Source organism: Nyctereutes procyonoides, unplaced genomic scaffold (genome assembly GCF_905146905.1).
Source record: "Nyctereutes procyonoides isolate TBG_1078 unplaced genomic scaffold, NYPRO_anot_genome, whole genome shotgun sequence".
Classification (NCBI taxonomy): Eukaryota; Metazoa; Chordata; class Mammalia; order Carnivora; family Canidae; genus Nyctereutes; species Nyctereutes procyonoides.
Window position 1 is genome coordinate 3,347,033 of NW_026575131.1, and position 16,600 is coordinate 3,363,632.

Here is a 16,600-nt window from a genome sequence, read left to right on the forward strand (position 1 = left end):
ACCCACAGCCCCCCGGAAGCTCCCCGGGGTCAGGTAGGTCCAGATCCCTGCACCATGAAGGGTGTATAAACATATAGCGACATGTAGCTGCCGGTGTCACCACTTCCAGTGGCCACCGGGGCCCCCTGTTTCACCTATAAGGAAACTGAGGCTCAGAGGGCATCATCTGCCCACAGAGAGTCAGGGAGGGTAGTGCTGGGCCTGAGTTGGGTCTCTGGGTTGAAGCCTTGCTCTGTCCCCAGGCCCCCTGCCCTGGCCTGGGCAGGACAGCTAGGATTCCAGCCTGAATCCACAGTGAAGATAGCAGTCGCATGCTTGTCCCGAGCCAGGAAAGAACTTTTTATCTGAAAGCAAGATAGGTTTCTACAAAGGCCGGGGCCTCCCGGGGGGCGCGGGAGCCCCAGTTCTCTTCATCAGAAGCCACCATAGCGGCCCGCTCCCTGTCACAGGAGCCCCTCCACAGCACCTGGGGGAGTGGCTGCCCAGCCTCAGTGTGGACACCCCCAGTGAAGGGAAGCTCATTATCTCCCAAGGCTGCCATTCCATCCCGAGCCTCCCCTGACCTAAGGAGACTCTCCCTTGGGCAGAGCCTCCCTTCCTTGCACCGCACAGAGTAAGACCTCTCCATTCAAGAGTTCATCTGTCCTACTGGTGGAAGTTTTCTCAACATGTTTTGTGGGTAGAGGCAACCCGTTTATGGATCTCCACCACCACCAATCTACTTACACCATGCCCCGACTCACTCATGCCTTCACACGGATGCCCATCTCCCATCCAATCGTCCATCCATCTCTCTGCTCCTCTTCCTTCCATCCATCCCCTCACTCACTCTGCTCTGGCCTGGGCTGGCCCCTTGTTCCCATAGGGTACAGAGCTATAATAGGTGATACCAGAGACCTCTTTCTCTTCCTGAAACATCTTCTAGAACCCTGTCCCAGCCTTTGTATCAGTCCATTGCCTCTCACCTGGTCCCCCAGGGTTCCATCCATGGTCTATCACATCCCGAGAAAATCTGAACCTTCTGTCTTTCTGCCCCATGCCCTCATGCTGCCTGCTAGGCTCTGGTTTCCCATGACTCCTCCGCCCTATGACTGCAGGCTCTGGGGCAGGCCCCTGGGCCTGGGCTCAGCACCAGGGCCCCTCAGCAGGGAGGAATACCTGTCACCTGCACCTTCCATGCCTGCTCTGTGAGAGGTACCTGTCATGGCAGGTGCCTAGTAGACAGGGGACAGTGGCCCTTCTGGCTAAGGAGGTCATCTCAGAGATGGGTGTCATTTTCAGGACAGGAGGCCAAGACCCTTGTGCCAAGGCCAAGACCCTTCCAAGTCCCTGTCCTGGAAGACACCCCTGCCTGCCACCAACATCTCTGGAGGGTCCAGACCTCTCTTTGTTCTTTCCCTTAGCTGCATCCACCTGTGTGCCCTGCCCTTCCATCGGCACTGCGCTAGGGCTTCCCCCCTTGCCTCACGGATGGGGACACCAAGGCATGAGATGGGATGGGTGCGGCTTTCCCCAGCTACCAGGGCATAACCTGCTTCTCAGAAGACTGCCTCCTTGGCTAGATGGGCGGGGGTCAGGGGTGGGGCACGACGAGGGGGTTAGAAAAGCTTCTTTGAGGTTTCCTGAATGCTGACTTACCTCATGGGCATCCTCATCACCAATGGTGTCTAGCCCCTGAGAATGGGGGCCGACTCCTCCTTCACCTCTGACTCCCTGGTCCCTGACACTAGTCATCCCATCTCTCTGGGCCTCAGTCTGTTCCTTTGCAGAATGGGACTAATCATTCCCACTCTCCTGGCCATGGCGAGGAAAAAGTGGTACCGAGTCCTCAGAACCGTGCAACCCGGGTGCAGGACTCAGCCTCTCGGGGTCATCTTCCGCAGGACAGCAGAGCTTGCAGCCGCTGTCACTGCAAAAGCCCCTGGCACTGCTGGGCATGTGTTAGTTGCCCAGTGAGTTCGTCCCTCCGCCTTCCCCTGTAGGACACGGACAGGGAGCACAGCAGGAAGAGAGAGAAGTGAGGCAGGTCTGCATGGAACCAATCACACTCTCAGCTCTTCTTTCTTCCCAGCCGAGTGGGGCTCTGCAGAGAGCTGGCCGGCCCTCCACCCTCAGTGCGGTGACTCACACGGCCCACTGGGGATGAAGTCACTGCCGCCCAGGCAAAGAAAAGGATACATTTGTTCCCTGGGAGATGCCGATGCCATGGTGAACTCGGGCCGTGAGGGCAGGACACAGCTCAGGGTCTGTGCTCACTGGAGGACGCAACCACACCAGGGGCAGTGGGATGGGGACTGGGGCCAGGGTGGGGGGGCCTCCTCTGCAGGCCAAGGGAAGGTCTATGTGGCTCGATCTGGCCTCCACATCTAGCTAGGGTTGTCAGTTCTACTCGCCTGGTGAGGAGCGAGTCTGTGGTCTCAGGGCTCTGAAACCCCCAACTTCTGCCTCTGACTTCTGCCTGTCTTGTCCACAAAATGATCACACTCCACTCCACTCCCTGGCAGTGGGCTTGAGGCAACAGTGGGCTTTACGTGGCCAGAGGGTGGCCCCCTCCCCACTCTCTGGATCTCTGTGCGGCCCGCCCTGTGCTCCCCTTGCCTCGGGCCCGTCTCCCACTGTCTGTCATAACCTTCGTTTTAAACCCAACATCCTCCCTGCGGCCGGCCATTGCCTACTCCTGGCCAAACCACAGGCAGGCAGGCAAGACCCTTTGCCATTGGCCACCCACGTGGAGCTTCCTGATACCCACACACGGCCCCTGCTCCAGTAGCACCCCAGCCCTCCTAGCTCCAAGCCTACCCACTCTGGACAGGATTTCTGCATACTTGGGCCTGTTACTCTCCAAGTGCCCTGCAGATGCACTGTCTACCCTGCTCTGGCCCCACGGATTGAATCATCAGGCTCCCCTGCCCTCCGTTCCCTGTTGTCTGTGGTCCATGGGAGATCCTGGCAGGAGAGCAGGAGGCAGAGCAGCGAGGAAGCGGTCAGGGTATTCACTGCCCCTCGACAGCCACTTTGTCTCACTGGTGGCCCCCTGTGCCCGGTGCTCTCTCTTTATCGGTCTGGTCCATGTAACTGCCTCCTCTCCCCACCCGCAGGCCCTGGAATCTAAGGCCTCCCCACTGCTGGCAGCCGTGGTGCTACACCTTCCCCTGCATTCTCTCTGAACCCCACTGCCTCCTCTGTACACGGCCCCTCGATGGCCAGCATTGGATACAAACACTTCTAGTGAACCCTCAATACACCACCCCGCCCCAAGGCCACCGCCTCTAGGAAGCCAATTATTCAGATGTTTGTTCCTTCATCCATTCAACACGTACTGACTGCCTTCCTTGTGCCGGATACCACTTGAAGCCACGGTGAAGAGGATGGTGGAGCCAAGCAGTGATGATGTTCTGGTGGGAGGTGTAATCCCTCAACCCCAAGCAAATGAATGAACCTGATAAGCTTTCCTGGGCTTCCTCTTTTCTGCCCCATGTCCCTTCCAGTCCCTGAGCCTCATGTTGCATGGACACGCCTGTGTCTGCAGCCCTATCTCTCCAGCCCTGAGAGTCCATGGATAGTGGAAAAAATATCCATACAGTTTAGTTTATTCTACACCCTGCCATCCGAGTAGTGGCACTCACTACTACCTACTCCCCCACTTTTTTTTTAAATTAACAAACTGAGGTTCCGATGCCTTGTCCAGAATGATCTCTAAATCCAGCTCTGCCTATCCAACTCCAAAGCCAGAACTCTTTTTCCTGATCCAGGCTGAAAACAAAATGAATCACCTATTATTTATATTTACAGACTTCCAATGGTGCCCAGAGCAGGGCCAGGCATGAGGCAGACACTCACACATGCCAAGTTGGCTGAATGTTAAAACCCTTACCTTTCCTGGTACTTCTTCTTCTTCTTCTTTTTTTTTTTCTTTAAGATTGTATTTATTTATTTTGAGAGGAGCATGAGCAGAGAGAGAGAGAGAGAGAGAGAGAGAAGCAGACTGTCTGCTGAGCAGGGAGCCTGATGCAAGGCTCAATCTCAGGACCCTGGGATCATGACCGAGCCAAAGGCAGATGCCCAACAGACTGAGCCACCTCAGGTGCCTCACTTCCTGCTTCTTAAGCAGTATTTGCCTTATGTGGAGGGAGTGCTAGGACGTCCCAATTTTCCAGATGGGAAAATGGAGGCCCAATGTGGTTAAGAGCATTGGTCATGTGGGGCCACTGGTGGGCTCCCAAGCCCCCATGGCATCTGGCCAACCTGACTTCTGCTATCTTATCTCAGGCCTAAGAGGCCATTTATGGATCAGGGCGCAGGCAGAGGTGGCCACTGACATAGGCCTAGTGTTGGGGAAGATGCCAGAGAAGAGCTTTACCATGTTGGTCTTGGGGAGCATGAGGCACGTTGTGTCCAAACTCCCGACTGGGCATGCAGGGCCTCACTTTGCTTGCTGTGCAGCTAGGAAACTGTGGGGGCAACAAGGATAGAAGCAGGGACCAGACAGCAGCTGATGCTTGGGCCCAGGACTCGGCCCAGATGGTGGGACAAATGACTGGAGTCTAGAAACCTTCTTAAAGTAGAGCCAGTAGGGATTGAGGATGGAAAGGATACAGAGTGAGAGAGAAAGAAGCGCAGGAGATGATGCCTGGGATTCTGAACAACTAGGGGATTGGAGGTTCCATTAATGGTGATGGGGACATGAGGACAGCCTATGGGGAGAGATGTGGGGGATGGTCAGGTGGGATACAGGGATGGGGACCATGCAGTCTAAAGGGACAATCGTTCATTGCCCCATAAAAATGTGGGCTCTGATTTTTTGAAGTCAGAAATCCAGATTTTTGCCTAAAAGCTCTTGATTTTTACATGTCTGCAACAAATTCAAACTTGAAATGCCATGTCAGGGCTAATCCCATGCAGGTCAGATAAAGTCCAGCTGTGGGTGTCTGGCCCACAGGTCACCTCTTGTACTCTTCATTTCCTCTCATCTGTCAAGGCTCACTGAGCTGCCCTGTCCTATGGGAAGTTGCCCATTAATGGTCCAGCTTGGAGATGCCTGTGGCTCCTCACAGCCCTTAGAAGCAGGGAAAAACCCAGACTGGGAGTGACTCGAAGGTAGATATGGAGCTTGCTCATCAGTTTCTCATGACTCTGGCAAACAATTTGGCCCAGAGGAGGAGTTAGTGAATGAGTATCCGCTGAATGAATGAACAACCCTTTCACTTGATCTGCCTTTTATACTGTATATACGGAAGCTGAGGCCCAGAGAAGGGATGTGAGGTGCCTCAGGTACGATCTGGGGCCGGGCCTGCTCACTGTCAAGCCTGTTTGTCACCTGGCCCTGAGACAGGGTGAGCAGGAAGAACAAAGATGATTGCACAGATCCTATCAAGTTTTGCCACTGGAGGGAAAGCCAGGATCCTGGGGAGCTCTGAAGTATCTGGTAGGGGAGACTGCTCTGGGATGTCTCTTCAGGATCTGCTCCAGTGGCTGCCAACCAGGAACTAGGTAGAGCCAGACCCTAGGACTGAACACTGCTGAGGGCAGCCTGGCTGGGGGAGAGGAGCCCCAAAGAGCAAGGTCTGACATTGGCAATCATTCTAACTGACAGCCAGCCCTCCGGGCTTCTCTTTTGGGACTTCGGACTCTGGTCCTTTTTGGCCCTGGGCAAGGCCGACTGTCCCAGGGACCTTCAGGGTTTGTGTCCTGATGTGCCACATAGGGAAATAAGATAGTGGAAGCAGCGGAAGCCCTGGTCCCACTCCCTAAAACGTTGCGGATGGAGAAATGGAGTCACGGAGGCATTAAATGACTTTTTTAAGGTCACACAGCTAGGGAGCAGAAGATCTGGGACTCTGAGCACAGGTTCTGACTAAGACCTTTCTATGCTACTGAGCTGCACTGGCCATGGGCTTCTTATACACTATTCCTGACAACCCCCTCCCCCTATTTCAGTGTCCTCATCTGCAGAACTGGGAGAGAACAAAATTTGCCTGGTGGGGGGGGGGGGTTGCAGTTTGTGAAGATCAGACCCATCTGAGGAGCCAGTGCTTTGAGAAGCCCTATGAAGGGTCATGAACTTAAAGGAATGCTCTTCTGAGCTCCTAGTCTCTAAAGTTGCGGTGTGTGGCAATCAGTAAAGTTTCTGGGGAGAGGTGTTTCACTATTGTCCAATAATAATAATAATAACACCCAGTGGTTACTGAGTGCTTACTGTAGCCAGGGTCCTACATGTGATTAACTCACTGGATTCGTAGGCCCATCTGAGAGGTAGGAACCATTGCCATCTCATCTATAGAGTGGGGAAACTAAGGCACAGAGAGGTATACAAACATGCTCAGGGTTATACAAATAGGAAATGGCAGAGCTAGAATTTGAGCCCAAGCAATTCTGCTCTCAAATGCATATTATTGCCACACTGCAATCCTACTTTCCTGCTCTGGTAGGAAGGTCCTTTTCTATGCCTAACCTAAATCCCAGTGGCTGCTGGCTGGATCCATTCCCCAGGTCCTTCTCAGGCAAAGGAGAAGAGCTGTTCCCTGGGATGCCCATCCTGTGCTGAAAGGCCTAAATTCTTTGGCTCCTGGCTCCTTGAGTCCCAGGTCTTGGCATGCAGGTCAAGGGATCCCACATAGGAATGCTCTCCTTGACTGATCATGCCCACACACAAAGCTCATTCAGAGAACTGGTGAGGACTGCACACCACCCTGGGCCAGGACCTCACCTCCTCCATGGCCTTCCTGCCTCCTTTCTTTTTCTTCACTCCCCCAGCTCAGCCTTGCCTTGTCCATGTCAAGCCCCCTGGCTGAGTCTCCTGCACTGTGTTCTTCTGCTCATAGACTGTTCCCAGCTCCATCCTCACCCCACCCTTATGATGCAGACTCTCCTGTGGACATGGTATTTCATTTAACACTATTTAATATTTTCCCTTAAAAATCAACTGGCTTAAAATACATAGCATGACTTAAAACACCTAGTATGGCTTAAAACAGCAACTCTAATCAAGGGCTTCGATCTAATTCCTAGTTAACAGGAGCTATGGGAGACAGAGGAACAGGTGAAATGACACCAGTGGGGAAGTGATCAGACAAAAACTGAATGTGTGATGTGCTAAGGCAAATGGCCTGGTTTCTTCAACAAATGAATGGCAAAGCTGAAAAAGGAAGGGGAACTGTCAATGGACACAATGCAGTGTGCAGATTTGATTTGAACAAACTGACAGTAGAAAGACATTTTTGGAGACCATCTGGGAAGGCTGAACACGACAATGGGTGTGGAACGCATGGAGGAAAGATGAAACATGCCCGGCAAAGCCATGACATCTGGTGGAGGTACGTGATTTGTGGTGGGACCTGCTGGGGGACCCTGGGCAGTTGCCCTCTGCTGCCAATCCGATTTCAAATTTCCAACAATAATATGTTAAAAAACAATGTACAAAATACCAAATTAATCGGCTTTCACTCCAGAGGACATTTATTTTAAAAGGAAACTTTATATCGCTCCCCCAAATGGAAAACTAGTATCACTTGCTGTAAGTAGAAGGTTACCATGAAAACAAGACAATGTTATTCAATTTCAGGCAGATACTGTTTCCTGCCAAAGGCGCTGGACTTAAAATCTGCCCAGTCTTTGTTATGAAGAAGGCCTGGGAGGGCAGTGAACACACTCGCATTGTGAGTTCACTGTATGGGGGACACTGGCCTTATAGGTAAGGTCTACATTTTCTTCTGCTCTTCTTCCATCAGGGAGGGAGCAGTGAGGAGTCTGGGGAGTCAGGTCCACCCTGCCTGGCAATCCCTGCCGCAGAGAGGGTCTCAGCTGGGGCTTTCGGCATCATGGTCCCAACGCTTTAGAGCTGAAGTCAAGATGAAGAAATGGAAGCCCAGAGTGGGGTGGGGCCCTGCCCAGGTTCCTTTGGCAAGTCTGGGGGGTTGGAAACCAGGAAGGACAAGACTTTGGGGTTTCTGACCTGCAGCCTTAGGATCATCTAACCTTTCTCTTGTTCACGGGTATTTATTGAACACCTAGTGTGTGCCAGGCACAGAGGATGGGGGTGGGGAGGGATGAACGAGACAGAGTTCCACAGAGCTGACATTTGGGGGTAGGGCCAGAGGAGACAAACACTAGGCAAATGATGAGATGCTTTCTGATATTGGAGAGGGCAATAAAGAAAACAAAACTGGGGGATATGGAAGATGATGACTAGGACAGGATGGTGCTGTGGCAGGCAAGGTGATCAGGAAGGTGGCATTCCAGCAAGGGCCTGAAGGACTAGGAAGGAGGCAGAGGGGAAATCTGGGGTCAGGTGGCTCCAGAAGAAGCCAGAGCATCGGCACTGTGACTAGCTCTCAGCAACTCTTGAATTTTTTGAAACTTTGTATTTTGAGTTAATTTCAGACCACAGCAAAGTTGCAGGAAGAGTACAAAGAAGCCTGTGTATGCTTCACCCAGATTCTCAATGTGCTAACACTGTATCCCATTTGCTTTATCATATTTTTTTTCTTGTTCTGCTCTCTCCTCATGTACACATACACAGGTATAAGCACATGCACACACACTTACCAACACACACACATTTTTTTTTTCAGAATTATTTGAGAGCAAGTTGCCACCTTAAGCCCCTAATACTTCAGAGTATCCCTCCTAAAACAAGGACATTCTGAGACGTAATCACAGTATGATTTTCAAAGTCAGGACACTAACATTGACTTGATACTACTATCTAATCCTCAGATCTTATTCAGAGTTGCCAACTGACATAATTATGTCCTCTCTGGAGAAACAATCCCTAATTCTTTTTTTTTTTTTTAAGATTTTATTTATTTATTTGAGAGACAGTGTGAGAGCACATGGGGGGGGGACAGAAAGAGAGGGACAAGGAGACTCCCCACAGAGCAAGGGAGCCCAACACGGGACTCGATCCCAGGACCCTGAGATTATGACCTAAGCCAAAGCTGGATGCTTAATCGACTGAGCCACCCAGGCGCCCCAAACAATCCCTACTTCTTAAGCCTCCTTTACAAATATCCAGAGGGAAAAGCATTCTCAGGGTGGCATTCCAAGGAGAGCATCCAGCCTGACCTTTCAAAGTGAATGACACAGCCTGTGGGCAGCTGGCTCCAGGTGAGCTATAGCATGGTGCAGAGCCACATCAGAACTCGATGCAAAAGGAAAAATGTGCACCCCTATATATACTTGCCAAAATAGCATGCTGTATTTTGAACCAAGTGAAAAAGTTAATAAATAAAGTAAAATTTAAAAAGACTATATACACAGTGACCCAGTTCCCTATCCATTTGCACATCACTGTCGACCCTCATAAACCCACCCCACAGGGCATGCTGGGCTGTAGGGCCTAGAAACCAGAGCCCCTGTGGAAATGACTGTGCGGTACAGTAATACATGCGGTAAAACAAACAACAGCCTGTCTTTTCAGGTATGATTTTGACATTTTATTTACTTGATTACTGAGGGGTTTTTTTGGTGCCAGCTTAAATTCTGTGCCTCTAGTGAATGCCTTCCTTGCCCAGATCCCAGTCCTGACCACCACACACCAGACACATTGGCTCTGCTGAGAGCATAGATGATATGCACATACTTTGTGCTCGACAGTCTCACGATAAGCCTGAGAATGTGCCCTTGGACCCACTTCACAGATGAAGAAAGAGAGGCCCTATAGCAGTTAGCTAAATCAAAGTATCATAGACTAGGGAGCTTAAGCAACAGAAACTAATTTTTTTGTGGAGTTCTGGAGGGTAGAAATCTGGATCAAGGAGTCTACAGAGCTGGTTTCTCCTAAGGCCCCTCTCCTTGGCATGCAGATGGCCTCTTCTCCCTGTGTCCTTACATAGGGTATTAGTCAGGGTCCTCCAGAGGAGAAGCAAGGGGATGTGTGTGTATGTGTACGCGCACTTATTCATTATAAGGTATCAGTGTATGTGATGTAGAAGGCCAGCAAGTCCCAAAGTCTTCAGCTGGCATGCTGGAGACCCAGAACGCTGATGGTGGCTTCCTGCCCAAATGTTGGGAGGCTTAAGACCTGAGAGGAGCCAAAGTTTCAGTGTGAGTCTAGGTAGGTGGAGCTCACTCAGCCTTTTTGTTCTACTCAGGCCTTCGGCAGATTGGATGAGGCCCACCCACACTAGGGAGGGCAATCTGCTTTGTTCAGAGCACCACTTCAGGTGTTAATCTCATCCAGACACACCTCACAGATACATTCAGAATTATGTTTAGCCAAATCTCTGGACACCTGTGGCCCTGTCAAGATGACATGCAAAATTAATCATCAGACATGGTCTTCCCTCTGTGTCTTGTGTCTGCACTTAATCTCTTCTTATAAGGACATCAGTCATATTGGATTAGGGTCATCTTAATGATTTCATTTTAACTTAATTACCCCGATAAAGACCTTATCTCTAATACAATCCCATTCTGAGTCAGGGGTCAGGGGACCTGGGGTCAGGACTTGAACATATGAATTTGGTGCAGGGTCTCAGGGGGAGAGTGGGGGTACAAATGGCCCCCAAACAGTCCCTGACAGAAGGGACTCAGCTCATTGGGCCTAGCCAGCTCTTTCCTTCTCGGAGTTGCCTGGGTACCTGGCACCCGTCAGGTTGGCATGCCCTTCCTCAGGCAGCCCGACCCATCCATCTGATGGCTGCCAAGACATGGCTAAGGCACATATAGTCACCCGGTATGGATAATCTCACATGCAAAGTCCAGCAATTACTGAGATGAAAGTGCTTATCCGTGAGAGCCTGGTGATTTCCCACCCTCTGGCCACCAGAGGGATCTTGCTAAGACACTGGGCTGCCAGGAGAGGTCATTCGCGGAGGACTGCATCCCTGGGGGCTACCCACACCTTTGGTGGCTGCTTTAACCGCCCTCTAGATGTGGATGGAGGCAGGTAGCCTTATTCCCACTCGAGGGGCTCAATTCCTCTCTCTAAACTTGAGCTGGGTTCAGCTCTGGCTCCCCAATTCTTAAACCTTCACTGACTGACTCCACTGAAGACATGCTTCTCTGGGCCCCTGACAATTTGGTCAAACTGAGCCTCTGGTGTCTACCTCACCTGTGCCTCGTTCTGGTCCAGCAGAAGTGCTTGAATAAGGAGGCCATGCTCACGGGGAACAGAGGGCCCTTTGCACTACTCAGCATACAGCTCTTCCCATACAGCCCAGGGACCAGCTGCTTCACACACAGTGCAATACTGGTGGGGGGTGGGGGTGCAACACAGGCCTCTGGTGTGGTGGAAGCCAAGGGGTCCCTGGAGGCTCCTTCCTAGAAGATCCTCCCCTGGCCTCCCAGTACAGCCGAGGGGCAGGAAATGGCCTGAGCTGGACCAATCAGGCTGTCGCCCCAGGCTTTACATCCTGAATGGAGGCACATGGCTATGAGCTCCGTGGGTGCAGGTACCCTTCCTTCTTCACAGCTGGGAGCCTGCACTGGGCGGGGTGGGAGGTGCTCCTGCCCAGGGCTCAGCCCACTTCTCCAGTTTCCTGTGATCCTCTGAACTCCCGAGAGCAGTACCTAAATTCCCTTTCACTCTAGCTGGCCACAGGCGATTTCAGTGCTCACACACCACTCACATCCTTTTCACACCTTTTCTGCCCTGGGCACTGACCTCTCCATGTTAATGGAAAAACCCTCTTCATCCCACAAGACCTATCTCAGCTCTACAAGAATCCTCTCTGCTTTCCCAGTGGAAGTGATCACTTCCTCTCTTGGATAATAACCATGCTTTCTTCAAACTTATGTCATTAATAAAAAGAAGACCTACAATTTATCAAGTGCCAACTGTGTCCCAGGTGGTTTCACGCCTATTAGGCACTCTTCCCAAGCCCATTTCAGCTCAGAACAGGAGGGTTGGAATGGGGAAGTGTTCTGGATGGTCACTGGGGGCAGATTCTACCTCTAAGATGCCCCAGAGGCTCCCGGTCAGGAGGTGGGGTGTAAGTAACCTCCCTTTGGATGTGGGAAGGATTCTGTGATGCCCTAGTGAATGGACTGCCACAGAAGTGATGCCTCATGACTTCTGTGGCCTGCTCATGAAAGGTGACACACTTTCGATCTGGCTCTCTCTCTCTAGGAACACTAACTCTGGGAACACAGCCACCATGTCGTGAGGAAGCCCAGGCCACCTGCGGGGGCCCTGTGTGGATGTGCTAGCTGACAGCCAGCAGCAACTGCAAGATGAGGGAATCCAGCTGCCAGTCTTCAGAAGCCCCATCTGATGGGAGTAGAACAGGATCCGCCCAAATTGCAGATCCACAGGAAGAGCAAACATCGTCATTGTTTTAAGTCATTACATTCTGGGGTCATCTGTCATACAGCCACAGCTAGTGGCGCAGTCACACGGAGTCAGGAAGCTTTAAACAGTGCAGACCATAGGTGAAGCAGGGCAGCTTAGTCGGGTCCATCCCTTGGGTTGGATGGACCATATTCTGCTAACTCAGGGAGGTCCCTTGCCCTCTCTGAGTCTCTGCTTCATTGTCAGAAATATGGGGGAAGTAACAGGACCTATTTCATGAGGCTGTTGGGAGGATTAATGGAGACTCTGGGGGTAAAGTATTTAGCACATATAAACAGTCAGTGAAAGTAGGGAATAATAGTAATAATTACTATCGAAGGCTAGGTAGGATTCCCAGTCAGTCTGACCTCAGAGCCTGCACAGTCTCCCCAAGTCACGGAGCATCCGGAGTCTCACTGCCAAGTTTCTCAACAGACCGAACTTAGCAGCCAAGAGCTGAGCCCTGGGACGTTAGTGTGTGCTGCGTGTGCCCTGTGCCCTGTGCCCAGCCCTGGAGGGTCGGCCTGGCTGGCCCCCTGGGCTGTGCACTCAGAGCTGCGAGCCCACTAAGTTCACTCACTGGGGCTAAGGCTGAGGGACTCCTCCAGAGTGAGTTTCTTCACATTGTGGTTTGGATACACCTGCTCTTGGTTACTTCCAAGAGAAGCGGCCAGTGAGAACCACCCATCGGGAAATAAATTGACAAGTGGTATAATCTGAAGCAATCCTCCATTTGTAACCAGACACCCATAGTATGCTCGGAGGGGGGTGAGGCTACAAGGTCAGCCTGGGGGGCATGTGAGCATGCAGAGTTATAATCACTCTTGAAAATCCCTCACTACCGAAGACCTGGAACTACATGGGCCAAGGGAACAGCACATGCGGGCCTCACCCTCCACTTCATGACACCTGAGGCTGTATAGATCTATGGGTGAAGATCTACAGTTCTCTCCCCTCTTCCTCTCTCTCTCTCCTTTTGACATTAAAAACAGCATCTGGCTTTTAATACTGAGTGAAGCCAAGCCCATAGAAACATGGGGATTCTCACCCACCGCTGGTGAGGATGCACACCATTCCAACCACTCTGAGCCAGTGCATAAACCTCAGTGAAGCTCAAGGTGCTCTTATACTGCCCCGGTATGCACCCTACAGAAACTCTGCAAACGTGAGCAAGCAAGGAGATACGTGCAAGACTCTTTGCTGCAACCCTGTCTATAATATCAAAAAATGAGAAACCACTGAATTCATAAAAACTGCAGAACAGATATTTGCACAATGGCATCATTGTACAACAGAATACTATACACCAGTGAACATGAACGGATGCTATTATACATAGCAACCGCGATAAATCTCACCAGCAAAGGTTGAAGGAAAGAAGCAAGTTGCATCTTGAAGCTGTGCTGTGCACCCATGTTCACAGCAGCATTATTCACAATCATCGAAAGGGGGAAACAACCCAAGTGTCCAATGACAAATGAATGGATAGACAAAGTGTGGTCTATACACAATGGAATATTATCCAGCCTTAAAAAGGAAAGAAATTCTGCAATATGCTACACTGGATGACCCTTGAAGACACGGTGCCCAGTGAAATAAGCCAGCCACAAAAGGGCAAACACTGTATGATCCCACTTATGTGGGGTCCCTAGAGCAGTCATATTCAGAGACAGAAAGTAGTGTGGGGGTTGCCAGGGGCTGGGCATGGGAGGAATGGGGGGCTGGTGTTTAATGGGGACAGAGTTTTGTGATGTCCTGGAGACGGATGGTGATGATGTTTGCACAACAATGTGAATGTACTTTGTGCCACTGAACTGGACACTTAAAAATGGCTAAGATGGTGGATTTTAAGTCTTTATCGCAATTAAAAGATTTTTAGAAGCAAGTTGCAGATTACATCATATACCTGAAGCTTAAAAACATGTAAAAACAGCCTTTTTGTTAGCAAAGTTCTAAAAATGTGCATGAGAAAAATACAGATGGAATGGGGTGGTGGTGGCGGCGTGCTACTTAGGTTTAGCTCTGGGGGACTGGGGGAGGCCTAGGATTTGAGGGAGGTCCACAGGAGCAGCCCACTGCCTTGTAAGAGTTTATTTGTGAAACCAGGCAATGGGTATACTACTCTGCATTCTTTGCACCTGTTTCTTGAACGAGAGTCCCCTGAGGTCTGCTGGGCTCCGGCGACTGGGGGGAGGGTTCTGTGTCTTCCCGCGATGGCCCCCTGGCCAAGGCTGAAGGGTTCCCAGGGCCACCATCTACCCTGGCGGAATGCAGAAGTGCCCTATGAACATTCTTTCATTCTCACGGTGAAATAAGCAGCTCTGCTCCTCCCCCAGCCTCAGCCTCTGGCAGAGCTCCAGGATTATTTTACATTAATTTAAGATCCCTAATGAAGAATAATTAACAGCTTCAAGGGAGCCTGGCACACCCTGTGTTTAGAAGTGGTTAATTATGCATTGTCTGCAAAACATCCTTTTCATACTCTTAAGTTTTGGGTTGTTGTTTTAAACAACGGAATATGGCATCAGGAAAAAAGCCAAGTGGTTCTGTTTGCAAAGCCTTCCTGAGGGTGGATCTGTTTGGGCAAGGACAGCCACCATTCCCTACATCCCTACTAAGTGCGGCACGTTGAGTGCTCTCCTGGAGTTGCCCCTGTCAATCCCCACGGGAGCCACGAGACATGGGCTAGCACCCGTCCCACATTGTACAGGGGCAGGCTTGGAGGGAAAGCAGTTTCTGAGCACTCTGCCAGGATTAGGTCTGACCAGAAAGCCAGGTTCTTGTCTCCCTGACTGATGTGTCACTGTTATTTATGGTCACTCACTGGGGATGGAAAGAGGGCTGATCAAGCCCTGAGCATATCATTTGCTGGGATGCACAGTTGGATTCCTTAGCTGGCAGTGAGTGGCCTCCATGGCCAGACCAGCTGGGAAAATCCTGATGGGCCCACTGACAAGCCATGTGACTTTGGGCAAACTACTTCTCCTTCCTGTGCCTCAGTGTCTCCTCAGCGGGGGAAATGGGATAACCACACCCTTCATGTGTTTGGGTTGCTGCAGAATTGGGGCTTGGAGTGGGACCTCACGCGCAGCAGGTGCTCAGTGAGCCTCAGCATTATAGTCATCTAGTCTGCCTTCCTTTCTAGGCTTGTCCCTTTGCATGTACCCTACACTTCAGCCTCACCTCTGTCCATTTCTGAACCATGCCAGGCTCGGTCCTACTTCCTTATGTTTGTTTAAGCCGTGCTCTCCACCCTTCCCTGTCTGGAAAAATCCCACTCCTACAACCAGCTCAGATGCCACCTCCTGAAGGAAGACTTCTTTGATTTCTCCCAGACAGCCTCCCTCATGCTACTGGAAGCTTTGTGCCACCTCTATCTCTCATCTTTAATTTTCATGACTTGGAAGTGGGGTCTCTTTCCCCTTGGAGGCTGGGAGCTCCTTGAGGACTATGCCCCAGTTGTCTCTGGGCTGCAGTATTGGCTTGGAAAAAGAGCCCCACCTGTGAATATGAACTTCCCAAGGTGGGAAGGGGGGGGTGGGCCTAGGGGGCCTTCACCAGCTCCCCTGGAGGCTGAACCAGGTCGTGCTCCCCTGGGGGGTGGGAAGCTCTCAGCTTGTCACCCCCTCCCTACATTTTCATGGGGTCCTCACTGTGTGCAGCACAAAGCCCAGCCCCCGGTCCCTGGCACCCCATCTTAGCTCCACGGTCTTTTGCTACCACCTGAAAACACTGCCCTTTTAAAGCTTCTGGGTTTTTTTTTTCCCCACATGCTTTTCCCTTTGCCTGGAACACCCGCCTTCTCCTTCTTAGCCCTGCCAACTTCTCCAGACACTTTGCTGCCCATTCAGCTGTCACCTCCTCTGTGAAGGCCCCACACCCTGCTCCTCCATAGATGCTCTGACCATGACTGCTACCTTTTCCACCTGAGCCCTTGTGGGGGCAGGGCTGTGCCTCAGTCATCCCTCCGGCTCCAAGCCCCGGTGTGCCACCTGGCCTCAAGCTGTGGAGCACTCGAGAGATTGTCTGAGAATGAGAGAGACCTGGGTCCAAATCCTGTGACTCCACGGACCTGGCTGCCTGCCCTTCAGACAGCTCACCTGCTTGGAGAGGGGCTTAGTGCCTCATTGCAGTAGGGGTGAGGATTAACGATATCGTGAAGTGCCCCACCCTCTCTCATCACTACCAACCAGAATATGCCAGGTGCCACAAGGCTCTAACAACAACCCCCCCAGGGTGAGGGTGAAGGCTCTGCCACCTGCACAGGGTGGAGATCCCACCTGGTGTGGCCTTGGGCTCAGAAGTGGCGGTGCTAATCAGATGCAGGAC

The 16,600-nt window shown here is 51.5% G+C and overlaps 1 protein-coding gene across 1 annotated transcript in view; it reads right to left on the minus strand.

Annotated features, from left to right (window-relative positions):
- IQSEC1 (IQ motif and Sec7 domain ArfGEF 1) overlaps positions 1 to 16,600 on the minus strand; it is a 376,008-nt gene that overhangs the window by 120,732 nt on the left and 238,676 nt on the right. The window lies entirely within an intron of this gene.